Source organism: Eubalaena glacialis, chromosome 9 (assembly GCF_028564815.1).
Source record: "Eubalaena glacialis isolate mEubGla1 chromosome 9, mEubGla1.1.hap2.+ XY, whole genome shotgun sequence".
Taxonomy (NCBI): Eukaryota; Metazoa; Chordata; class Mammalia; order Artiodactyla; family Balaenidae; genus Eubalaena; species Eubalaena glacialis.
The window spans coordinates 56572278-56598545 of NC_083724.1; the positions used below are offsets into that span (position 1 = coordinate 56572278).

The 26268-nt window shown below is 38.4% G+C and overlaps 1 protein-coding gene across 2 annotated transcripts in view; it reads left to right on the top strand.

Annotated features, from left to right (window-relative positions):
* The first annotated feature begins 303 nt into the window (after positions 1–303).
* Positions 304–26268, top strand: part of JAK2 (Janus kinase 2) — a 169688-nt gene continuing 143723 nt past the window's right edge. Inside the window, exons 1-2 of one of the 2 annotated variants that reach the window (XM_061200392.1) lie at positions 304–1048; positions 1360–1438. The gene's annotated coding sequence lies outside the window, so the exon portion shown is untranslated. The remainder of the gene's footprint in view (positions 1049–1359; positions 1439–26268) is intronic. The other variant, XM_061200393.1, reaches the window with a different exon arrangement.

Below are 26268 nucleotides of genomic sequence, written 5' to 3' on the forward strand. Positions count from 1 at the left end.
TGAACGCGTTGCCCCAACCCTCGGCGCTATTTTTCTCGGCCTAGCGGCCTGGACTGTGGAGGGGCAGGTTTGCTGCACCCCGAACGTGGGAGCAAAAGCAGAAAAAGACAACAGTGCGCGGGAGGGGAAAGTCTCTTTGCGGTGCCAGGTTGTGCGCCGGGGGCGCCTTCCCGGCGTGGCTAACTCATTCCCAGCCGCCTCCACGGCGGGCGGCGGCCACGCACACGGCCATCTGCGGAAGGCCCAGCCCATCTCAAGTCCCCCCGCCCGCTCACGCCCAGGGGCCACCGCGGGAATCTCCGCGCACGCTCGCCGGCTTCCCGAGAAGCCACGGTCCTGCGTAGCCAGTCCCCGTCGGCCCCTCGGAGCGCGCCGGGGAAAGCGCAGCCTGGGTGGAGCGGCACACGCGCGCACGCGCAGTCCGGGGGCGCACGCCAGGCGACCGCCCCCGCTCCCGCCCCCGCCCCGCTGCGAGGCGGCCTCAGCCAGCCGTGAACTGGCTGCCGGACCCGAGGCCAACTGGGAGGCTGAGTCGGGCGTAAATAGGACGTCCCAGACAGTGTCGCCTGCGGCGCTGAGAAGGCGGTGTGGCTCGGGAGAGGGTGGAGACGACGAATGTGACGGGCTTCCCGGCTGCCCGAAGTGGGAGTGGTGTGGGCTGCAGGAAGGAGAGAGGAAGAGGAGCAGAAGGGGGCAAGCAGCGGCCTCCGCTAACGGCCTCCCTGGGCGCTGAGAGGCTGGGCCGGCTCCCGGCTCGCTCGTCAGTTCGTGCCGCCGCCTCGGCCACTCGGCCCCGGGGCCCGGACTTGCGGCGCGTGTCGGGGCGGAGGACTGCTATCGCCGCGCAGAGAGAGGCCCGGTCCTCGCCGCCGAGGGATGTGAGTGGGAGCAGAACCCGCACGGGAGGGCCCCCGAGGGCCCAGCCTGGCGGTCGCTCGGACGCTTGCCCGCTCCAGGGGCTTCGAAGATCGTGGCCGGGCGGAGGCGCCGGGTAGGAGCAGTCCCTGCGGCCTCGGGGCGCGTCCTCGTCGCCTGATCCGTGCAGCGGGTGGGTGTTATTGCTGCCTGGGCTCCTGGTGGAGGGTAGCAGTTCTCTCTTCACCCTCCCTCCCACCTCCTGATCCCCGCTTTCCCCTCGCTAGTGGCAGTAAACTTCTCGGCAAGAAAATCCTCCTCTTTAAAAGCGAACCTACAACGGAGTGTCTTGCGTTGATATTTGCATCCTTATGGGTCTGATATTCCCCCTCCCCCTTTACTTATCCCTCTTTAAAATTTTCTAGACATCTGAACAGCCTAGAAAAGAGCATCTATTTCCCCTGGATGTCTGCGGTAGTAACTGCTGCTTTTTTTTTTTTTAAGGTTTCGGAAGCAGGCAAGGCAACAAGATGTGATCTGTTTCTCTTCTGCAGAAGAGGCCCTTCCTCCCCTTCCCGCGAAGGTGGGTATGCGATCCTGGCTGCTGTCTTTTTTTGCTGCAGTAAAGACGAGGGTGTCTCGAGCTGTTGTGCGTAGGAAGGTTGGAAGCGTGTGTCGACAGGCAGGGCTCATTGTTGCTTACCCCTTTGAAAATGGCAGTACTGAACTTTGAATATTGCTCTGGGAGGGTAATTTTGGGGGTTATTGTTGCTCTTGGATCCTTTAAGAAACGTTAATTGTTTGTTTCTCTGCTGATTGTACATTGTCTTTCTTTGCAGAGAAAACGTTGTCCGTTACCCTTTCTCCTCAAGCAGCCAAAGATTGTTAATCTTTGAACGAGGAACATTTTCAAGTAATAAGAGATACCTATTGAGAGGACACGTTAGCTGCTCTTGCTGGGGTTTCTGCTACCACACTGAATGCTTCGTGAATGGTTTTATCTGCTTAAGTTTGCTGTGTCTGTTGAATTTACCCATTTTGCTTTCCGGTGGTTATTAATCTGTCAGGAGAAACTCCTGTTCTCTGAATGAAAGGATAGAGACAGCTGAGTATGTCACAGAGGGGAGGAAAAATGTAGAGAAGGAAACTACAAGTGGGAATAAGAGCGATGACGATTGCTTTTGGTTTCATAATAGGTTTGTAGAAGTGAGTTGTTGGGCTACTGCAGATATTCTGATGTAACACCCAACAGATATGAAGATGAATAATCAATCTTTGGTCTCCCTTTCCCTACCCCCTTCACCTTTTACCACTTTAGGTATGAGAATCACTTGCTTGTATGAGAATCACTTGCTTGCATGTGCACATATCTTTTAGTGTGTAATATATCTGCAAAGCAGATGTGTCCAACATTTGCCTTAACAAGTATTTACCTGTACAGGAAAGCTACAGTACTTGCTGACTAGTTAAGCATATAATGCTTGTTTTGGCTCTGAGTGTCCTGTGTTTGGAGTTATTTAGCATGTTTTAGGGACCTGTTAAGGAATAGTCTGTTTCATTTGCTGGTTTTTCTAGTGATTTGAGACAGGTGTCTCAGGTATAGGATGGGAACATGATCTTTTCTCTAGTTCACCTGGTTATTGCTGAAAGGTGAGATGCTTTTGAGGCAGAATAGGGAAGGACATTGGCTTTGGGGTCAGATCTGGGTTTGAATTCTGGTGTTCCTGCCACTTAATAGTGGTATTATTTAAAATCTCTTAGTCTCTGAGTCTCACTCTCTGAGTCTCACTTTCTTATAAGATTGTTGTGAGGATTGAATAAGATTATGCATGCAAAGTAGTACATTGCTTGGCTACTGTGAAAGTCATGGCTGGGCAGGCAAAGGATATTCAGAGAAGGGCACAATGACTGCATAAGGTGATCTGCCAGTGACCACTGTTTCTTCCTCTTTAGTATAAGGAGAAAAAGGACTTTTATGTCTTGAACTGGTAAAGGGGTCTTAGAGCCTTTTTGTGGAATGGTTTGACCCTTATCATCTCTCCCCACCCCCACTCCCCCCCACATTTGTGCGGCCCCTACCAACTGTTGTGCTGCCCTCTTGTGGTTAACCATGCTAATAAGAACTTTCTTTTGCTCCTCTCCCATTACTTTTTATTCTTCTCTTTTTTTAGGCCCCTTCCCTTTGCTCCCAGTTTCCCAAACTGTGTGCTGAGGTGGCCCAGAGTGCCATTGAACTCAAGCATGAAGTGATAGTTTGAGGTAGTTCACAGTTTCAACGTTAGATTGACACATTCCTTTCTACAATGTCATGTTTTTGCAAAGCTGTATTTTTAGAGGTTGCTCTGATAAAAAGCAACTACTGTATGAAACAGGATACTAGAGTGTCATGTTGTCCAATTTGATTCCAGGTTTGAGAATTTGTACAGTGCCCAACAAGCACTAAGTTATAAGGACATTAACACTTAAGTGGTTTGAACCCTCCTACTTAAGTATTTCTTTTGGCCTACGGGTGCTATGAAAAAATTACTAAGACTAAGGATTTCCTAAATGGAGAAAGTTTGGGAACCTTTGCCTTAGCTTTTGGTTGGCTTTTCTGATAAATTTTTTTAAATGGGAAAACTGCATTTTTTAATGTTGGTCACTAATTGATTCCCCTCCCCACCAAAATTATTGATACAATTATTGATACAAAGCCAGTACTAGCTGATCATAGCTTAGTATATTTACTCTCCTATTTAATATCTTTATAGCGTCTGTCTAGCTTTTTCGTTTTAGACTAATCCTATTGATTGTCATTCTAGTTACTTTCTGGTTTTTCCAGTACTGTTTTTCTACTAGTATTTTTGACCATCTCCTTAAACTTAACATACCTTAAATGAAAATCATCTTTTTATACCCCTTTGTAATTTCCTTCTCTCCCAGCCATATAGGCTTTAAATTAGATGTCATCTTTAAACTACCTCTTTCATTTACCTCATATATTAATCCATTCAACATGTCCTATTCATATTTCTTTTGTCATTCATATCTCTGCTTCCCCCACTTTTACCACCTGAATCCCGGAACTCTTATCCTCAGCCTGGAATATTGAAAGTCGTATCAACCTCTTAGAATCCAGTATCTCTTCCTTCTATTTATCCTCAGTATAAATGTCACTCTAATTCTCCTCATTGTGGCATTCTCTTGCCCCCAAATCTTCAGTGGCTTCCCACTTTACACTTATTAAGTTTAACTTCCTTTTCCTGGCTTTCAAGATATTCTTTCATAAGTCCCTGCCCTTTTTACTCAGTCTTTTGTCTAAGGACCCTCAACAAGCATTCTCTGCTCTAGTATTGCAAGCTGCTTCCCATACTTTCTAATAACAGCTATGCTTATTCTATTTTTTAATTTTCACACATGTTTTCCATCCTTCTTCCACTAAGTCCAATTCTACACACTACTGCACTGCTCACTAGGTGTGGAATAACTGAGCAGGGCCTCAATCTCCTCAGCTGAAAATTGAGAATTGTAGTACTTTTTCTGTAAGCTTGTAGTGAGAATTAAGTGACTTAATGTGTGAAAAGCCCTCAAGACTAGGGCCTGGCAGGGACTTCCCTGGTGGTCCAGTGGTTAAGACTTTGCTTTCCAGTGCAGGGGGTACGGGTTCATTCCCTGGTCGGGGAGCTAAGATGCCACGTGCCTCACAGCCAAAAAACCAAAAACATAAAAACGGAAGCAATATTGTAACAAATTCAATAAAGACTTTAAAAATGGTCCACATCAAAGAATATTTTTAAAAAAAGGCTAGAGCCTGGCACGTTAAGCGCTCCTGGATATAAAATAAGCTCCTTTAATAATAAACTATTATCATATTATATGATGCTCCTAATATAATAAGATATTATTATTATAAAAATTTATTTCACTGCTATTATTACTGCTATTGCTACTACTATACTTAGTTAAAAGTTCCACCTCATTTGTGAAACTGTTTCTCACTAAATTTTGCTTTTTTCCTCTCTATAGCTCTATAGTTCTTTTAGTCTTAGAATATCGTGACATAGTTTAATTGTATACCATGCTTTGGTTGTTTGATAGTTATTTTTCTAGTGGTAACCATATCTTTTCAAGTTGATTGTGTATGCTTTGAGGAACAGTACCTAGCTTAAACACACACACACAGACACAGTGCTGAGAACATGGGAACATTCAATAAATGCTGTGCATTAAAAAGGAATTTTAGGCAGTCACCAGACAAATATTTATTCATACCTCTAATGTAAAGGTACTTTGCTATATCCAAAAGAGATGCAAAAAATGTAGGTTCCTTTCCTTGAGGATTTAAAATGTAACAGGGGAGATAGGTAAATAATAAAAGTTGTAGATATCTGATACCACATAGAGTTGAAGTGAGCAGACAAGGCTCCAGAAGAGAGGTAGAATCAAAACTGGGCAGAATTTGATTTTACATAAGAGGAAGGAACTTGTATAGGAGGTAAACAAAGGCAAAATAAGCAGGACAGGGTCAGAGAACAGTACACAACAACTTGACTGAGATGAAGGTTTGTGTGGGAGAGTAGTAAGAAATCAGGTTGAAAATGTGGATTGGAATTAGATTATGGATGGTTTTAAGTGCTAGGATGAGAAGAACGTATCAACACTTTGCTTCATAGGTAATAGACAAGCTTTAAAAGTTTCGGATTGAGAAGGAACTTGCTTAAAAAAGTATTTTAAGAAAATCACAGTGGCACCAGCACTGGGTAGAGTATGAGTTGGAAAGAGAAGTGATAAAGCTAGGAAAATAATCTGGGCCTGAGGTAATGAGGATTTGGATTTAGTGAAAATAAGACTGGAGCGATGTCACACAAGGCTTAATTCTGGACTGAATAAGAAAGGAGGATGTAGTTGGGGGAGGGAGAGAAGTAATCAAAGATGACTGAACTTTTGATCCTCAGTGACAGAGGAAATCAAAGAGTGTTGAAACTCTTAAGATATCTGAGAACATGTGCATTAGGAAACCCAGAGAGGTTTAAAAATGTGGCCAAAGTTACTCACCTAGTTGGTGATAAAAAAAGAACTAGGGTTTCATTAATGACAGTACTGACAGAAATAGGTATGAGGTATTAGTAGCTGGTTGACAGGATACAGACAACTGGGCTTATATTTTGGATATGTTGAGTTTGAGGTGACAGTGGGGTAAGTAAGTGAAAATAGATAGCCAGACAGTGGGACAATATGACTAGAACTTAGTAGAGAAATTTAAGGCTGGAATTGTGCTTAGAAGAGCAGTGCATCTGAGATTGAGCCTTGGGAACTGCACGTAATTAGAGAATGGGTGGAAGAAGAGGAATTGGCAAAGGCGACAAAGATGGAGCAGTCAGTATGAGAGGCAGGTGGGTGGGTAGGTTAAGAAGGTGGGATTGATTAACAAGTTTACCATTGTTGGTCACTGCCAAGAAGTGAGAAGATTCAGAATTTTAAAAGGCCTTGGGACTTCCCTGGTGGTGCAGTGGTTAAGAATCCGCCTGCCAATGCAGGGGACACGGGTTCGAGCCCTGGTCCGGGAAGATCCCATGTGCCGTGGAGCAACTAAGCCCGTGCGCTACAACTACTGAGCATGCGTCTAGAACCCTCGAGCCACAACTACTGAGCCCACGTGCCACAGTTACTGAAGCCAGTGCGCCTAGAGCCCGTGCTCCGGAACAAGAGAAGCCACCGCAGTGAGAAGCCTGCACACCGCAACGAAGAGTAGCCCCCTCTCACCAGAACTAGAGAAAACCCACGCACAGCAACGAACACCCAATGCAGCCAAAACTAAATAAATTAATTAATTTAAAAAAAAGAAAGAAAAAGGTCTTAAAAATGTGTACTTGCTGTTTTTCCTAATATAATACCTAGAAAAGGAGAAGAAAGAAGAAAATTGCTTATGGTTTCCCCATGCAGAAATAACCATTGCAAAGATTTTGTTCTCTCTAATATAACAAAAAACCGTTGAATTTGACTTTGGTTGATCGGTGGAGACTTCTATTCAAAGCTCTCCATCCCTGGGACTAATGATGAGAATTTTAGACACAATAAAGACTAGGAGGTATTTTTTGACAGAATGTTTGTCCTTCATCTGTGTTCTCTCATACCACACTACACAGGGGCCCATGTTCCTTATGGGCATTAGCCCTGCATTTGTATTATTTGAATGAGTAGACATTCAGTGGTTAGCATTAGACATTCATTGGTCTGTCAGTTTAGACAAATGACCTCTAGGTGCAGTTGTACTGGTAAGATCTGAATAAAATGATAAGGTATTAATTGCTAAAAGGAAAGAGAAATTCTTGGTAGATAACTTATAAAACCGAAGGTTGCATAATTAAGAGTATTCAGATTAGGAGAATTGGAAAGGACAAAGGAAGTGCTATATGTTTTTGAAGCCTGTACAGTATAGCTACTCTAAAGGTGAATGAGGTAGAGATAGTCCATGGGCTATTTGTTTTGCTTGAATGAGTATTTTGATCTTCCCAAGGACACTCTTCTGCCTTTTTTGATATCAGTCCTTGAGAATAGGGCATTCATTATTGCTTACTAGGTTATTTTAATAAATTCTGATTTTGAAATATGCCACTAGGTAATATTTTTATAATATAAAAGGTAGTGTGATGTGAGGAAGTACACTGTTTTGGAAATCAGGGGATCAAGGACTGACTGCTGTCAATATGGTGTGTGATTTTGAACAAGTCACATAATCAGTGAGTCTTGTTTTTTCCTCATTTGGAAAATGAAGGAGTGGGCTAAATTTTTTTAAAAACTGTTTACTTTAAAAAGGTGAAATCACATGGTAAAGTGTGTATAAAGTTTAAGAAGTAAATGGCTTAAATGTTTATAACAAAAAACAGCAGCCCCTTGCCTCTACCCCCCTCCCCCCAATCTCTGATTCTTGTTCTCCAGGAAACCACTTTCAAATCTTAAAACAGTGTCTTCTGGTACTTACCTCCATATGTGTAAATAACACAATCCACCATCAATAGGCCCCTTTCCTCCAATTCTGTATCTGTACCTGTACTCTGCCCTTCCCTCCTTTACAATGTATGTACTATTCAGTGTCCCATGTAAGGCTTCTTCATCTATTTGGGTAGAGGAAACCATCCCCTTTTGCCTTCAAGGACTTTAGCACTATATTTCTCTCTCCTTTTCTTGCATTCTCAATTTTTCCCTCTACTGGATCATTTCCATTAGTATGTATTTTAGTTGCTATTACTTTGTGACAAAACCACCCCAAAACTTAGTGATGAAAAATAACTACTTTATTAGACTCATATTACGAGTCAGTACTTCAGATAGGGCACACCAGAGATGACTTGTTTCCACTCTACAGTGTCTAGGACCTCAGTTGGGAAGAGTTGCTGGCTGGGGGTAATTTGAAGGTAGAGGGCTAGAATCATCTGGAGGTGTCTTCACTCACATGACTGGTAATTGACACTGGCTGTTGACTGAGATCTCAGCTGGGGCTCTTAACTGGAACATGTACATGTGGCTTGGACTTCCTTAAAATGTCGGGGCCTCAGGGTAGTTGGCTTTCTTACCTGGTGAGTCAGGGTTTAAAAGTGAGTATTCCAGTGAACATGGCGAGGTGGGGGTGGGGAATAGACTCTGCTTCTTGTGTTACCGAACCAGGTTCCTGTGCAGGAAGCCACATGCTGAGTTGCTGAGGTTTGTAGCAGAGAAAATGTTTACTCATGGGGCAGCCAAGTGAGGAGACTGGAGAACAAATCTCAAATCTGCCTTCCCGAAGGTGAAGGGCTTGGGATATTTACGGAATAAAGGAGAACGGTGGTCTGAGGCGTGGGGAAAGGTGATTGGAAGCAGGAAAAAAGTGCAGTAATTGAAGTTCTGCACAGGCACAACTGAGCTACATGCTTCTTCATGGGGTGCATGTTCAGAAAATGGTGGCATTAGCATGATCTGAGGGTGGAGCTTTTGGTTTTCTGACATGAAAAGGTGATCCATTGGACAATCAGGCAGTCCCAGTTGAATGGGTGGTGGTCTCAGCTGGTTTGAGCTGGTCAAGAACTAGCTCTAAGTTCCTGAAAAACAACTTAGGCAAGCATTATTATAGTGACCTATAGTCTAAGGTGTTATCTATGAGAAAGCTATTGGGAGTTTAGATATATTGCTTGGCTAATGACTGTTAGCTATATGGATTTTAAAATCAACTAAAGGCAGGCGATTAAAAGCAAGTGAGTCAGATTAGGTTTGGTGGACCTAATCAGGTTAGCCCTTGGTATAAATTGGGGAGTGGCAAGGTCACATTGTGGAAGAAAACATGGGATGGGAGATTTTGTTATGACCAGCTCTGGACAATATTATTGCCATAATTGCCATTTTGCCACACTTCACATCCCTCCTACGTCCAAAATACACTAACCCCTTCCTCAGAGACCTCTAATTCACATCCCATAATGACATCAGCTCAAAATCCAGTATCTCATCATTGAAATCAGGTCCAGATGAAGATGAGGTTCCTTGGGTATGGTTTCTTGAGAATGATTCCTCTTTAGCTGAAGACCTGTGAAAAGACAAGTAATATGCCCCCACATAATTAAACTACAAGATTGGAGAGGCATGCATTAACTGCATTCGACATTCCTGTTCAAAAAAGAGGGAAAAAGGGAGTCACACGGCAGTCTATAGCAATTCCGAAACCTGGCTGTGTGCATGATGGCAGTTCCTTGATTAGGGTTCAGTCCTGTTCCCTGGAAGTTTTTCTTAGTGGGCCATGGCATCTTCTTTTGGTCTTTGGCTTCATCTTCTGAATCATTTTTTTTTTCCCCAGAAGAACTGATCTGTGTTTGCCACTGAGTAAGCTTCTGAGCTTGCTTCCTGCCTGTAGTAGTTTGGGGTCCAAATGCCTCCTTTTATTTTATATTATTACTGTCCCTTTCATTCTAAGCTAATGTAACTCCAGTGAAAACTTTGTGAACTTCCTGTGTGTCAGTTCATAATCTGCTCCATCAGACAAAGGTCATACCCACAAATCTGTTTTGAGAGGAACTTCTTCCTACCTTAGGCTTCTGTGAAGCTGCTGTGGAACAATATCCTTAAGATCCTAAGGTAATCTCTTGTTTGAAAGGATCTGTGAGGTACTGATTCAGATCTTTCTGAGGTCTGAACAGTGGTCCCACTCTAGATTTGGTTTTTGCCTTGAGGCCCTTTCTTTAAGAACATTTTGCTGGCTGAAAAGACTGTTCTTAGCCCTTTACATTTCATTGAAATTCCACTCAGAAAGCAAATAGCTCATTTTTTATTTCCTCTTGCTGCTCTTTCAGTTATAAAGGCAGATAGAAGAAGCTAGCTGTTTCTTCAACATTCTACCTAGAATCTTCTTAATTTATTAAGTATATGTTTTATTTTCCATGTTACCATAGGTGATAGTTTTGCTAAACTTTACTATATAACAAGGGTCTCCTTTTATTTAGCTTTCAATAGCATTTTCCTCATTTTCCTTTAAGCTCTCACTGACAGCCTCCTTGAGGCCTGTTAAGTTTCCATTAAATCTCTTCAAGGCCCTTTAAATTTGTGAATACAAACTCCAGATGGGTCCCTATCTGTTCCTGGCTTTACTAGAACTGTTCCCTTACCCCGTAGTTCTTAATCAGAATTACCTAGAGGGCTTGTTTACACACAGATTGCTGGGCCCTGTGCCGAGAGTTTCTGATTCAGTAGGTCTGTAGTGGGACCTGAGAATTTGCGTTTCTGATAGGTTCCCAAGTGATGCTGATGATGTTGGTTTGGGTACCAGACTGTGAGAGTCACTGATTTAAACCAGGATTTGGCAATATTTCTCTTAAAGAGCAGAGAGTAAATATTTTGGGCTTTTCAGGCAAGATTGTCTCTAATGCAACTACTCAACTCTACCATTGCAGTGCAAAAGCAGCCATAAATGAAGAGACACGTAAAGCTTTATTTACAAAACAGGCAGTTTTGTAAAGCTTTCTTTACAAAAACAGGTAACTGTCTGAATTTGACCTGTGAGCTGTAGTTTGCCAATTCCTAATTTATACCATTACTTGACTCCATATTGTCTTCAAGCTACTGCCCCATTTCTACTGCCTTTTGGAGCAAAGCTCTTTGGAAGAGTTGTCTCTATTTGTCTCTTCTTTTTATTCTCTCTTAAAATATTTATGTCCTGCTACCCGGCTCTTTGGTGGGGCCAATGGCGGACTCTGGGAGGGCTCACGCCAAGGAGTACTTCCCAGAACTTCTGCTGCCAGTGTCCTTGTCCTCACGGTGAGCCACAGCCACCCGCCGCCTCTGCAGGAGACCCTCCAGCACTAGCAGGCCGCACCACAAGACTTGCAGGATCTTAGTTCCCCGACCAGGGATTGAACCTGCGCTCTCTGCAGTGGAAGTGCGGAGTCTTAACCACTGGACTGCCAGATGAGGACACCACGTTAGTTAAATTGGCAAAGAAGGATTCAATCCCAGACAGTCAGTTGACTCAGCAAGGTCACCCACCATCCTAGAAGTCTTGCTCCTGGTAGCTGCCAAGCCTACATCTGACTAAATTTAATTCATCTTCTAAAATCTTTTTTAGAAACTCTGAGCCCTGGTCTTGACTATGATGGACAAGTCTTCAAGGAGGATTCCAAACAGAACTAATATGGCACTCAATCTCAACTTAAATACAGAAATGAGCTGAAAAATGGTTCCAGTAAAAGGATTCTTCATGTTGAATGATCAAGCCATTATTATAGCATTATGACAAAATGAAGACTCATCTTGGTCTAATATTTAGCTGAAGGTAAAATCAGAATATTTATGATGACTGGAAATTTATTTTATCTAATTTTTTAAGTACTAGGTTCCCAGAGTTCCTTCAGTAATTTTTCTGGGATAACCTTATCCACCAGAGGGCAGACAGCAGAAGCAAGAAGAACTACAATCCTGCAGCCTGTGGAACAAAAACCATATTCACAGAAAAATAGACAAGATGAAAAGGCAGAGGGCTATGTACCAGATGAAGGAACAAGATAAAACCCCAGAAAAACAACTTAATGAAGTGGAGATAAGCAACCTTCCAGAAGAAGAATGCAGAATAATGATAGTGAAGATGATCCAGGACCTCGGACAAAGAATGGAAGCAAAGATCGAGAAGATGCAAGAAATGTTTAACAAAGACCTAGAAGAATTAAAGAACAAACAGAGATGAACAATACAATAACTGAAACGAAAACTACACTAGAAGGAATCAATAGCAAAATAATCGGGGCAGAAGAACAGATAAGTGACCTGGAAGACAGAATGATGGAATTCACTGATGCGGAACAGACTAAAGAAAAAAGAATGAAAAGAAATGAAGACAGCCTAAGAGACCTCTGGGACAACGTTAAACACAACAACATTCGCATTATAGGGGTCCCAGAAGGAGAAGAGAGAGAGAAAGGACCCGAGAAAATATTTGAAGAGATTATAGTCAAAAACTTCCCTAACATGGGAAAGGAAATAGCCACCCAAGTCCAGGAAGCGCAGAGAGTCCCATACAGGGTAAACCTAAGGAGGAACATGCCGAAACACATAGTAATCAAATTGGCAAAAATTAAAGACAAAGAAAAATTATTGAAAGCAGCAAGGGAAAAACAACAGATAATATACAAGGGAACTCCCATAAGGTTAACAGCTGATTTCTCAGCAGAAACTCTACAAGCCAGAAGGGACTGGCATGACATATTTAAAGTGATGAAAGGGAAGAACCTACAACCAAGATTACTCTACCCAGCAATGATCTCATTCAGATTCGATGGAGAAATCAAAAGCTTTACAGATAAGCAAAACCTAGGAGAATTCACCACCACCAAACCAGCTCTACAAAAAATGCTAAAGGAACTTCTCTAAGTGGGAAACACAAGAGAAGAAGAGGACCTACAAAGATAAACCCAAAACAGTTAAGAAAATGGTAATAGGAACATACATATAAATAATTACCTTAAACATGAATGGATTAAATGCTCCAGCCAAAAGACACAGGCTTGCTGAATGGATACAAAAACAAGACCCATATATATGCTGTCTACAAGAGACCCACTTCAGACCTAGGGACACATACAGACTGAAAGTGAGGGGATGGAAGAAGATATTCCATGCAAATGGAAATCAAATGAAAGCTGGAGTAGCAATACTCATAGCAGATAAAACAGACTTTAAAATAAAGAATGTTACAAGAGGCAAGGAAGGACACTACGTAATGATCAAGGGATCAATCCAAAAAGAAGATATAACAATTATAAATATATATGCACCCAACATAGGAGCACCTCAATACATAAGGCAACTGCTAACTGCTCTAAAAGAGGAAATCGACGGTAACACAGTAATAGTGGGGGACTTTAACACCTCACTTACACCAATGGACAGATCATCCAAACAGAAAATTAAGAAGGAAACACAAGCTTTAAATGACGCAGTAGACCAGATAGATTTAATTGATATTTATAGGACATTCTATTCCAAAACAGCAGATTACACTTTCTTCTCAAGTGCGCATGGAACATTCTCCAGGATAGATCACATCTTGGGTCACAAATCAAGCCTCAGTAAATTTAAGAAAACTGAAATCATGTCAAGCATCTTTTCTGACCACAACGCTATAAGTTTGAAATCAGTTACACGGAAAAAAATGTAAAATACACAAACACATGGAGGCTAAACAATATGTTACTAAATAACCAAGAGATCACTGAAGAACTCAAAGAGGAAATCAAAAAATACCTAGAGACAAATGACAATGAAACCACGATGATCCAAAACCTATGGGATGCAGCAAAAGCAGTTCTAAGAGGGAAGTTTATAGCTATACAAGCCTACCTAAAGAAACAAGAAAAATCTCAAGTAAACAATCTAACCTTACACCTAAAGAAACTAGAGAAAGAAGAACAAACAAAACCCAAAGTTAGCAGAAGGAAAGAAATCATAAAGATCAGAGCAGAAATAAATGAAATAGAAACAAAAAACAATAGCAAAGATCAATAAAACTAGAAGCTGGTTCTTTGAGAAGATAAAATTGATAAACCATTTACTCATCAAGAAAAAGAGGGAGAGGACTCAAATCAATAAAATTAGAAATGAAAAAGGAGAAGTTACAACAGACACCGCAGAAATACAAAGCATCCTAAGAGACTACTGCAAGCAACTCTATGCCAACAAAATGGACAACCTGGAAGAAATGGACAAATTCTTAGAAAGGTATAACTTCCCAAGACTGAACCAGGAAGAAATAGAAAATATGAACAGACCAATCACAAGTAATGAAATTGAAACTGTGATTAAAAATCTTCCTACAAACAAAAGTCCAGGACCAGATGGCTTCACAGGTGAATTCTATCGAACATTTAGAGAAGAGCTAACACCCATCCTTCTTAAACGCTTCCAAAAAATTGCAGAGGAAGGAACACTCCCAAACTCATTCTATGAGGCCACCATCACCCTGATACCAAAACCAGACAAAGATAGTACAAAAAAAGAAAATTACAGACCAATATCACTGATGAATACAGATGCAAAAATCCTCAACAAAATACTAGCAAACAGAATCCAACAACACATTAAAAGGATCATACACCATGATCAAGTGGGATTTATCCCAGAGATGCAAGGATTCTTCAATATATGCAAATCAATCAATGTGATACATCATATTAACAAATTGAAGAATAAAGATCATATGATCATCTCAATAGATGCAGAAAAAGCTTTTGACAAAATTCAACACCCATTTATGATAAAAACTCTCCAGAAAGTGGGCACAGAGAGAACCTACTTCAACATAATAAAGGCCATATATGACAAACCCACAGCAAACATCATTCTCAGTGGTGAAAAACTGAAAGCATTTCCTCTAAGATCAGGAACAAGACAAGGATGTCCACTTTCACCACTGCTATTCAACATAGTTTTGGAAGTCTTAGCCACGGCAATCAGAGAAGAAAAAGAAATAAAAGGAATACAAATTGGAAAAGAAGAAGTAAAACTGTTTGCAGATGACATGATAGTATACATAGAGAATCCTAAATATGCCACCAGAAAACTACTAGAGCTAATCAATGAATTTGGCAATGTTACAGGATACAGAATTAATGCACAGAAATCTCTTGCATTCCTATACACTAATGATGAAAAATCTGAAAGAGAAATTAAGGAAGCTCTCCCATTTACCACTGCAACAAAAAGAATAAAATACCTAGGAATAAACCTACCTAGGGAGACAAAAGACCTGTATGCAGAAAACTATAAGACACTGATGAAAGAAGTTAAAGATGACATAATCAGATGGAGAGATATGCCATTTTCTTGGATTGGAAGAATCAATATTGTGAAAATGACTATACTACCCAAAGCAATCTACAGATTCAATGCAATCCCTATCAAATTACCAATGGCATTTTTTACAGAACTAGAACAAAAAATCTTAAAATTTTTATGGAGACACAAAAGACCCTGAATAGCCAAAGCAGTCTTGAGGGAAAAAAACGGAGCTGGAGGAATCAGACTCCCTGACATCAGACTATACTACAAAGCTACAGTAATCAAGACAATATGGTACTGGCACAAAAACAGAAATAAAGATCAATGGAACAGGATAGAAAGCCCAGAGATAAACCCACACACCTATGGTCAACTAATCTATGACAAAGGAGGCAAGGATATACAGTGGAGAAAAGACAGTCTATTCAGTAAGTGGTGCTGGGAAAACTGGACAGCTACATGTAAAAGAATGAAATTAGAACACTCCCTAACACCATACACAAAAATAAACTCAAAGTGGATTAGACACCTAAATGTAAGCCCGGGCACTATAAAACTCTTAGAGGAAAACATAGGCAGAACATTCTTTGACATAAATCACAGCAAGATCTTTTTTGATCCACCTCCTAGAGTAATGGAAATAAAAACAAAAATAAACAAATGGGACCTAGTGAAACTTAAAAGCTTTTTGCACAGCAGAGGAAACCATAAACAAGACGAAAAGACAGCCCTCAGAATGGGAGAAAATTTTTGCAAATGAATCATCGGAGAAAGGATTAATCTCCAAAATATATAAACAGCTCATGCAGCTCAATATTAAAAGAACAAATAACCCAATCCAAAAATGGGCACAAGACCTAAATAGACATTTCTCCAAAGAAGACATACAGATGGCCAAGAAGCACATGAAAAGCTGCTCAACATCACTAATTATTAGAGAAATGCAAATCAAAACTACAATGAGGTATCACCTCACACCAGTTAGAATGGGCATCATCAGAAAATCTACAAACAGCAAATGCTGGAGAGGGTGTGGAGAAAAGGGAACCCTCTTGCATTGTTGGTGGGAATGTAAATTGATACAGCCCCTATGGAGAACAGTGTGGAGGTTCCTTAAAGAACTAAAAGTAGAATTACTCTATGACCCAGCAATCCCACTACTGGGCATATACCCAGAGAAAACCATAATTCAAAAAGACAGATGCACCCCAATGTTCATTGCAGCACTATTTACAATAGCCATGTCATGGAAGTAACCTAAATGCCCATCGACAGACGAATGGATAAAGAAGATGTGATACATATATACAATGGAATATTACTCAGCCATAAAAAGGAACGAAATTGGGTCGTTTGTAGAGACATGGATGGATCTAGAGACCGTCATACAGAGTGAACTAAGTCAGAAAGAGAAAAATACTGCATATTAATGCAGAGATGTGGAAGCTAGAAAATGGTACAGATGAACCGGTTTGCTGAGCAGAAATTGAGACACAGAAGTAGAGAAAAAACATATGGACACCAAGGGGGGAAGCAGTGGGGGATGGGGGTTGTGGTGTGATGAATTGGGAGATTGGGATTGACATGTATTCACTGATGTGTATAAAATGGATGACTAATAAGAAAAAAATAATTTTTCTGATCTTAAAAAAAATGTCCTTTTTGAACAAGTGACACATTTAAATGTTTTAGAATTCAAAAAGTAGTACGTATCTTTGTACATAAGTCAGTTTGTGTGTACGTGACCATAAATATAGGTCAAATAAATAGAAGAGGAATTGCTGATTTGAAAGTGGTATGTGTTATTAATTTCAATAAATATTGCCAAATTTATCTCCATAGAAATGCCAATTTATACTTTTCTACACTTTTCAGATGGTTTGATCTTTGCCAATTTGAGATGTGAAAAATGAAATCTCATTATAATTTTAACTTGTTTTAAATTTTCTTTTCCTGGGAACTGTTCACTCATCCTGGCTCATTTTCTGTTGGATTGTTGACCTTTTACTTTGATTTGTGAGAGCTTTTTTTATACTAGGGAAAATAGCTCTGTGTTTGGGAAATGCATTGTAAATATTTTCTCCATGTTGTATTTTTATCTTTTTTGACTCTCTTTATAGTGTGATTTTTTTTTTGCCATGCATACATTTTTTATTTTTCGTTTTTTTGCAGTCCTTTCTGTCAGTTATCAGTCTTTTTTTTTTTTTGTTTTTTAATCGTACTTCATTAGGTCCCTCTCACCCCTGAAATCATGTTTTTGAAACTCTCCCATGTTTTCTTGATCCAGCTGGTATTTATATTGGTGCAAGGTATAAGGTGGAATCCAACTTTTTCCTTCAGATCGTTGTCTGATTGTTCCAACACTATCTGTTGACTAATCCATCTTTTCTCTGCTGTTGTGAAATGGTAGTGTTTTATACTGTGTATATAGTTGGGTCTATTTCCTGACTTTGTTTGTTTCAACAAAGGCTCCTGTGAAACTGTACTGTGAGTTCTAGGTCAGGGAATATTTCTATTAGTTTCTTCATTTTTAGGTCCTATATAGTATTTGGCATGCAGGAGGTATTCAAATGTTTGAAAATAAAATGGACAAGTCAACAATTTAGGACATAAGCAGATCTTTGTGTCAATTATGCAATTTAATTATTCTATTTAATTTCCCTTTTTGTTTTGTTTTTTTAAAATATTTATTTATTTATTTGGCTGAGCCAGGTCTTAGTTGCGGCACACCGGATGTTTGTTGTGGCATGCGGGGTCTTTAGTTGCAGCATGTGGGATCTAGTTCCCTGACCAGGGATCAAACCTGGGCCCCCTGCATTGGGAGCGTGGAGTCTTAGCCACTGGACCACCAAGGAAGTCCCGTTTTTCTTATTTTTAAACTTGGATCTGACCTTGGTTTTTCCATTTCTCTTTTACCTTTTTTTTTTGGCTTTCTTGTGAGGTCTTATTTTTTGTATTTGATGAATGGATTTTTGCTAACTTAAGATTCTTCTCTTCCTAATCTATTTTTGGTCTTTAATTGTTAATAATTTAACAATGGTTAAATTGTGGTTTTATCTGTATCAAATTTGCATACCAAGAGAAGTTTGTCACTTCATAATGGCAGTCCATAGCCTAGGGTGAATCATTTGAGAATTGGAATACCCAAGGAAAAATTAATTTAAGGGCTGATTATCACATCTGTGGATAATTGACCAGAACAGAAAAGATAGAATTAAAGGTGAGTCTGGATTTTATAACTTAATATTTTGAAAAACTGAACTTAGAATAATGTTTTTTAAGCTTTTGTAATGGATGGATACTACTTTGTATATAAAATATATATGAACAAGAGAACCAGAGTAGTAGCCTGTCTTGTTAAAAAATATTATTCCTGCCTTTACCCCCAACCCTCCTTCCCACAGACTTTTTTAAGGCAAATATTTAGTGATAATTGGAATATATTTATTACCTGGAACATTTTAAATTATTAATAATAAAATAAGTATGCCTTTCATTGTAATAAGTTTCAGGCTGATTATGGTGGTCAGGAAAAATAACATTGTATTAGGAACAGTCTTCATGGTAGGAGTTATTTCTCTCCTTTGATACTACTTCCCTTCCTCTATCTCTCACCCTTTGTTTATAGGCAACCATTAGATATATTGGTTTAACAAAGGTTTAACTTGGAAAGATTTGTTCGGAGAGGATTTCAGCACTTGGGGAGTGACCAGAGAAGAAAATAGTAAATTATGGTACAAGTTCGTTTGATTTATGATGGTTAATGTGGAAGTGGAAATCCATCCAAAATAGAAAATACTTCAGTGTCTAGAAAATTAAATTCCATTTCCATGTTTATGTATTCCTGATTCTTGTTTATGCATAAGTGGTTTATTTTTTATCCGACGCATTATAATCTTTACAGAATTATTTCAGAAGAATGTCTAAAATAGTATTCTTCTAAAATGGTAGTATTTTAAAAATCAGTATGAACTTAAATTCATACTGAATTAAATAACTTTAGATTTTTTTGAATGTCAATAGCAAAGGATAGTGTTAAGTACTTCAATAGTAGAATTAGTTAAATATTCTGTGCAATTTTATTTTCTATAGGCAAACTCATCACTTGTTAATATAAAAAAAATTTCTTGGTAGTATAAGCTTGGAGTATGATGGTTTTGAAATGAAATCTTAAGGGTCACTCCCCCCCTCCCCCACGATGCACTGCACTTTCAGAGATATATTCAAAGACTTTCCCCCATCTTTATTTGCACCTTTTTCTATGTAGTCATCATGAAGCATGATTCTGAGGAGTGGCTCAAAATGTGTTCCTAGGACTAAAAATAGGGGAAGGAGATAAATCTGCTGAAGAATTTACATTTTCTCTGATTTCTATTCATATATAATCCATGGCATCAGGTTTCTTAGGAGATCTTTTAAATTATTGCTTGTCATGCATATATTTCCATGACTGGCCCAGGGTAAAATGATGAAGTTTGACTTCATTGTCCTTTAAATGTGTACCTGTTCTCATCCTTTTCTTCTCTAAAACCTCAAAGTTGAGTAAGTGTTCATCTCAAATCCCCTGCTTCTTATGTGAAAGAATCATGATGTTGTTTTAAAATACATACATTTGCATATATTTTATACACGGTTTTAAGAGGCAATATTAGAGTAATATACACGTGTTGAACAATATCTCTTCAAACAGAAAAAGTCAGGTGCATAAACGTGGTCATCTAAAAATTACATTCATCAATCAAAGGGGAAAAAAAGATTACAAGTCCTTCTAGTGATTGGCTTAATAAATTGCTTATTAAAATTTTAGTATCTTTCTGGATGTTTAATTTAATTTAATTTGTTTGCACTTAACGGTTTTTTAAAAAAATTATATTGGGGATATAGTTGATTTACAGTGTTGTGTTAGTTTCAGGTGTACAGCAAGTGAATCTGCTATACATATACATATATCCACTCTTTTTTAGATTCTTTTCCCATATAGGCCATTACAGAGTATTGAGTAGAGTTCACTGTGCTATACAGTCGGTCCTTACTAGTTATCTGTTTTATATATAATAGTGTGTATGTGTCAATCCCAATCTTTCAGTTTATCCCTCCCCCCTGCCTTATCCCCTGGTAACCATAGGTAAATTTTCTACATCTGTAACTCTATTTCTGTTTTGTAGATAAGTTCATTTGTAGCCTTTTTTAGATTCCACATGTAAGTACTATCATATGATATTTGTCTTTCTCTGACTTACTTCACTCAGTATGACAATCTCTAGGTCCATCCATGTTGCTGCAAATGGCATTATTTTGTTCTTTTTATGGCTGAGTAATATTCCATTGTATATATGTACCACATCTTCTTTATCCATTCCTCTGTTGATGGACATTTAGGTTGCTTCCATGTTTTGGTGGCTATTGTAAATAGTGCTGCAATGAACATTGGGGTGTGTGTATCTTTTTGAAATATGGTTTTCTCTGGGTGTATGCCCAGGAGTGGGATTGCTGAATCATATGGTAACTCTATTTTTAGTTTTTTAAGGAACCTCCATACTGTTCTTCATAGTGGCTGTACCAGTTTGCATTCCCACCAACAGTGCAAGAGGGTTCCCTTTTCTCCACACCCGCTCCAGCATTTATTGTTTGTAGATATTTTGATCATGGCCATTTTGACCCGTGTGAAATGATACCTCATTGTAGTTTTGATTTGCATTTCTCTAATAATTAGTGATGTTGAGCATCTTTTCGTGTACTTTTTAACTACCCGTATGTCTTCTTTGGAGAAATGTCTATTTATAGATCTTCTGCCCATTTTTTGATTGGGTTATTTGTTTTTTGGATATTGAGCTGCCTGAGCTGTTTGTATATTTTGGAGATTAATCCCTTGTCGGTTGTTTCATTTGCAAATATTTTCTCCCATTCTGAGGGTTGTCTTTTCACTTTGTTTATGGTTTCTTTTGCTTGCTGTGCAAAAGCTTTTAATTAGGTTCCATTTGTTTATTTTTGTTTTTATTTTCTTTACTCTAGGAGGTGGATTGAAAAAGACCTTGCTGCAATTTATGTCAGAGAGTATTCTACCTATGTTTTCCTCTAACAGTTTTCTAGTATCTGGTCTTACATTTAGGTCTTTAATCCATTTAGAGTTTATTTTTGTGTGTAGTGTTAGGGTGTGTTCTAATTTTGTTCTTTCACGTGTAGCTGTCCAGTTTTCCCAGCACCACTTATTGAAGTGAGTGTCTTTTCTCCACTGTATATTCTTGCCTCCTTTGTCTTAGATTAGGTGACCATAAGTGTGTGGGTTTATTTGTGGACTTTCTATCCTGTTCCATTGATCTATATTTCTGTCTTTGTGCCAGTACCATACTGTCTTGATTACTGTAGCTTTGTAGTATAGTCTGAAGTCTGGGAGCCTGATTCCTCCAGCTCCGTTTTTCTTTCTCAAGATTGATTTGGCTCTTCAGGGTCTTTTGTGTTTCCATATAAACTGTACAATTTTTTGTTCTAATTCTGTGAAAAATGCCATTGGTAATTTGATAGGGATTGCATTGAATCTGTAGATTGCTTTGGGTAATATAGTCATTTTGACAATATTGATTCTTCCAATCCAAGAACATTGTATATTTCTCCATCTGTTTGTGTCATCTTTTATTTTTTTCATCAGTATCTTATAGTTTTCTGAGTATAGGTCTTTTGCCTCCTTAGGTGGGTTTATTCCTAGGTATTTTATTTTTAATGTGTCAAGTACAGTTTTAAATGAATAGGGTCATCCCATTCATTCTAATTTGTGCCATTTTAACTCAAGAGTGTGTATTGTAGAGACTTTTCCATTTCAGTGATTAGAGATTCATTCATTAATTCATTTATTCATTTAGTCCTTTCCTTATTCAGTCAGAGGGTCACTCAACTCAGTCAGTCTGTCACTCATTTGGTTAGTTGGTTACTCTCTTGGCTGATCATGCACTCACTCACACATTCATCCTATCAGTCACTTATTCAGCTGGTCAGTCAGTCATTCAAGTCACTCAGTGGGTCAGTTGGTCACTCAGTGTCAGTCAGTCCCTCACCCACCTATGCACTCAACCATATCAATCAGCATTTAATCAATCATCCATTAAATAAATAATACAATCAATCATTCAGTAGATACTTAGTGTCCATTTTAAGCTATGCACTGCATATAATGCTAAGGATAAGTCAACGGACATCATTTTTAATGTCCTCATAGTATTCTCTTCGCTAAATATACCATAATTAATTGATCATATCCCTTTAAGGTCATTAAAACTTCTTTTCATTATTATAACCAGTGTTTCATAGAATTCTTAGTATGCATCTTACTGCTCTTGTCCTTTTTAAATGGCAAAAAATTTAGATATTATTGTTTTTTTAATATCCTTGCCAACACTGGGTATTGCAGATCTTTTTAATCTATGCCATTGTGATAGGGAAGAAACAATATCTCATAATTATTTACTTTTCTCTGATTATTAATCATGTTGACCATGTTTTCAGTTTAGGGAATGTTTGTGTTTCTTTTGTGAAATGCCTATTCTTGTTCTTTGTCCATTTTCTTACTGATTTGTAACGGTTGTATAAATACATTAAACCTTTGTAACACGTTTTTCTCTCAATTTTACAAAAACTTTTGATTATGATATTTATAATTTTATGTAATCCAATTATGTATCAGTCTTTATTTCTTTTATTTCATTTTTTTTTGCTTAGATGTTGGGTTTGGAAAGGATGTACATATGTGAAATTTTGGGGTAAGAAATAATTAAAGTGGATGGATTTCAAATACAACAAAGAAATTACTGGAAATGTCCAACTTAAAATGTGTAAGGGGATGAAGAAGAAGAACATGAGGAAGAGTCAACAGCAGTGATTTTTAAAGAGAGTATTTATAAGCACTTGAAAATGTTTTAAATCATTTTGAAGGAGTAGGATCCAAATATAAAGAGAAGTATGATATGGAAATGAAATAAAGGCATATACTCATTGCAGAGATTGTTTCCTAGTAACAGTTATAATAACTTAGAGGTAATTTTTATATTTTCTTATGCCTTTTAGGAGTTTCTTTTTTTTAAATTTTTCAAGCATATATGTATGTGTGTGTGTGTATATATATATATATATATATATATATGTTTCATTGTGGTCAGTTTTTATAAATGGTCCATATGTGCTCAAAATTATATATTTTAGGTGGAAGGCTGTAATATATTTGTCATTTTGTAGTGGATTGTTTGTCTTTTTTCAGTTTGTGGAGCTCTTTGTGTATTAGAGATATCGTTTGAGAAATGAATTGCAAATATTTCCCTAAGTCTATTTGTCTCTTGGTTTTGTTCATGGTCCCTTTTCTCTAGAGAAATTGAAAATTTAATATAATAGATCTTTTTCTTTATTGTAGAGGTAGAAAACTTGAATAACTTCGGTGTCATTAATGAGTATAAAGAGGCTTGTTATGGAAGATAGGAGGGAGAAGTGGAGACCATGGGGAACTGGAGAGTGCCTGTCCTGCCTAATGCATTGAAATTCAAGTGGGAATTAAAAAAACACTTTATTAGTCTAGGAAACTATGGACTTAGCCAATTTGTGTGACTTTTGTTATTTGGATTTTGGGTTTCCCATTTTGTGTAAGAAAGTTTTTCCATTCCAGGTTAAGTCCTCTCAAAGAGTCTTCCAGTATTTTCATTGTTTTATTTTTTACATTAAACAGTTAATTCTTATATAATTTATTTTTATATAAAGTATATAGTAATAGTATGTTTTCTCCAGTTACACTATCAGTTATGCCAGTGCCTTTTGTAAAAAAAAAAAAAATCCTTTTTTACTGTATAGAAATGTCATCATTATCATATTAAATTCCTATATATACTTGGATATATTTCTGCATGCTCTTTTGGTCCACTGATCTGTCTAGTGCATACCAATACTATTTTGGCTAAGGTTGTTTTATAGTACGTTTTAATATCTGATAGGGTAAATGTTTTCCCGTAATTTTTTTGACAAATGTATTAAGAGTTTTGATAAATTATAAAAACACAAATATGCCAAAAGACAAATAAGAAAAAGACTGAAACCGTTCATAAATCTACATGGGCAACAAATATAATCATCCTTACCAGTAATAAGGAGAATTCAATTAAAATAGAACTAACTTCCTCCCTCCCTCCCTTCCTTTTTTTCCTTTGCAGTACAATATTTGTAATAGATAGTTTGAATTACAAGCCATACAAAAAAAGTCCCATTCACAATAGTAAGAACTTTTAAATGCTTATGAAATACATTCAAACAATTTAACAGGGTCTGTATTTTAAAAAAAAGTTTCTCTTGAATTTAATCTTGTTTATAGGACATAGACTTAAAAATTGTTTTTTAATTGTAGTATAGTTGATTTACAGTGTTGTCCTAATCTCTGCTGTACAGCAAAGTGACTCAGTTATATACATATGTGCATACTTTTCTTAAATATTCTTTTCCATTATGGTTTATCACAGGATATTCAATATAGTTCCCTGTGCTATCCGTTAGGACCTTGTTGTTTATCCATTCTAAATGTAATAGTTTGCATCTACCAACCCCAACCCCCTTCCAGTTCATCCCTCTCCCCCTGCACCTTGGCAACCACAAGTCTGTTCTCTATGTCTGTGAGTCTGTTTCTGTTTTGCAGATAGGTTCGTTTGTGCCATATTTTAGATTGCACTTATAAGTGATATCATGATATTTGTCTTTCTCTTTTTGACTTACTTCACTTAGTATGATAATCTCTAGTTGCATCCATGTTGCTGCAAATGGCATTATTTTGTTCTTTTTTATGGCCGAGTAGTATTCCATTGTATATATGTACCACATCTTCTTTATTCATTCATCTGTTGATGGACATTTAGGTTGTTTTTATGCTTTGGCTATTGTGAACTGTGCTACTATGAACATACGGGTGCATGTATATTTTTGAAGTATAGTTTTGTCTGTGTATATTCCCAGGAATGGGATTGCTGGATCATATGGTAATTCTATTTTTAGTTTTCTGCAGAACCTCCATACTGTTTTCCATAGTGGCTGTACCAACTTATATTCCTACCAACAGTGTAGGAGGGTTCCCTTTTCTCCACATCCTGTCCAGCAGTTGTTATTTGTAGACTTTTTAATGATGGCCATTCCTACCGGTGTGAGTGGTACCTCACTGTAGTTTTGATTTGCATTTCTCTAATAATTAGTGATGTTGGGCATCTTTTCATGTGCCTACTGGCGCTCTGTAGCACATACATATTTTTATGTAGTGACATTCTTATTTCATCCTAGACACTGTTTCTCTTGATTAATCCAAAGAAGGGGTTCTTTTGCACTATTAACAGCATTTTGTAAGTGTATTTCAGATGAAGAAAGAGTCTGTAAATGCACATGTAAAGAAAGATCAGCGAATAGCCAACTGCTTTTTGTGTAGCATCTTTTGGTTTAAGGTATCAACTTCACAGAGAAACTTTTTCTTTAGCAAACACAAGTTTTGGATAATGAAGGGATATAGCATTTCCCCTTCCACAACCAAATTACTTTTGTTTTAAAGCATTAAAAACCCCTTTGTTTACAAATTTTAGCCTATGGTTTTAGACTAAATGTGCCACTACATGTGGAGATCCTGACTCTTGATCAGTGATGCTTTCAAGGAAAGATTTTGATCAAGAGGGGAAAATGTGTAATAAATTAAAGAAACGAGCTAAAATTGGGACAGGCCTGTAGGGGAGGTGTCAGGCCCTGCCATGCATCTACCCGGTAAAGGGAAAATTGTATGCCCCGTTATTTACACCATTGATAACTCCAGAGACATGCCTATTTTATTGAAACCAACAACCTTAAGCTAGCTTTCATTTACTAAAATTTAATCCTAGATCATGTGAACTTTTAAAAAAAAATTATTTATTTTATTTATTTATTTTTGGCTGTGTTGGGTCTTTGTTGCTCTGTGCAGGCTTTCTCTGGTTGCGGTGAGTGAGGGCTACTCTTTGTTGAGGTGTGCGGGCTTCTCATTGCAGTGGCTTCTTTTGTTGCGGAGCATGGGCTATAGGTGCACGGGCTTCAGTAGTTGTGGCACACGGGTTCAATAGTTGTGGCTCGCAGGCTCTAGAGTGCAGGCTCAGTTGTTGTGGCGCATGGGTTTAG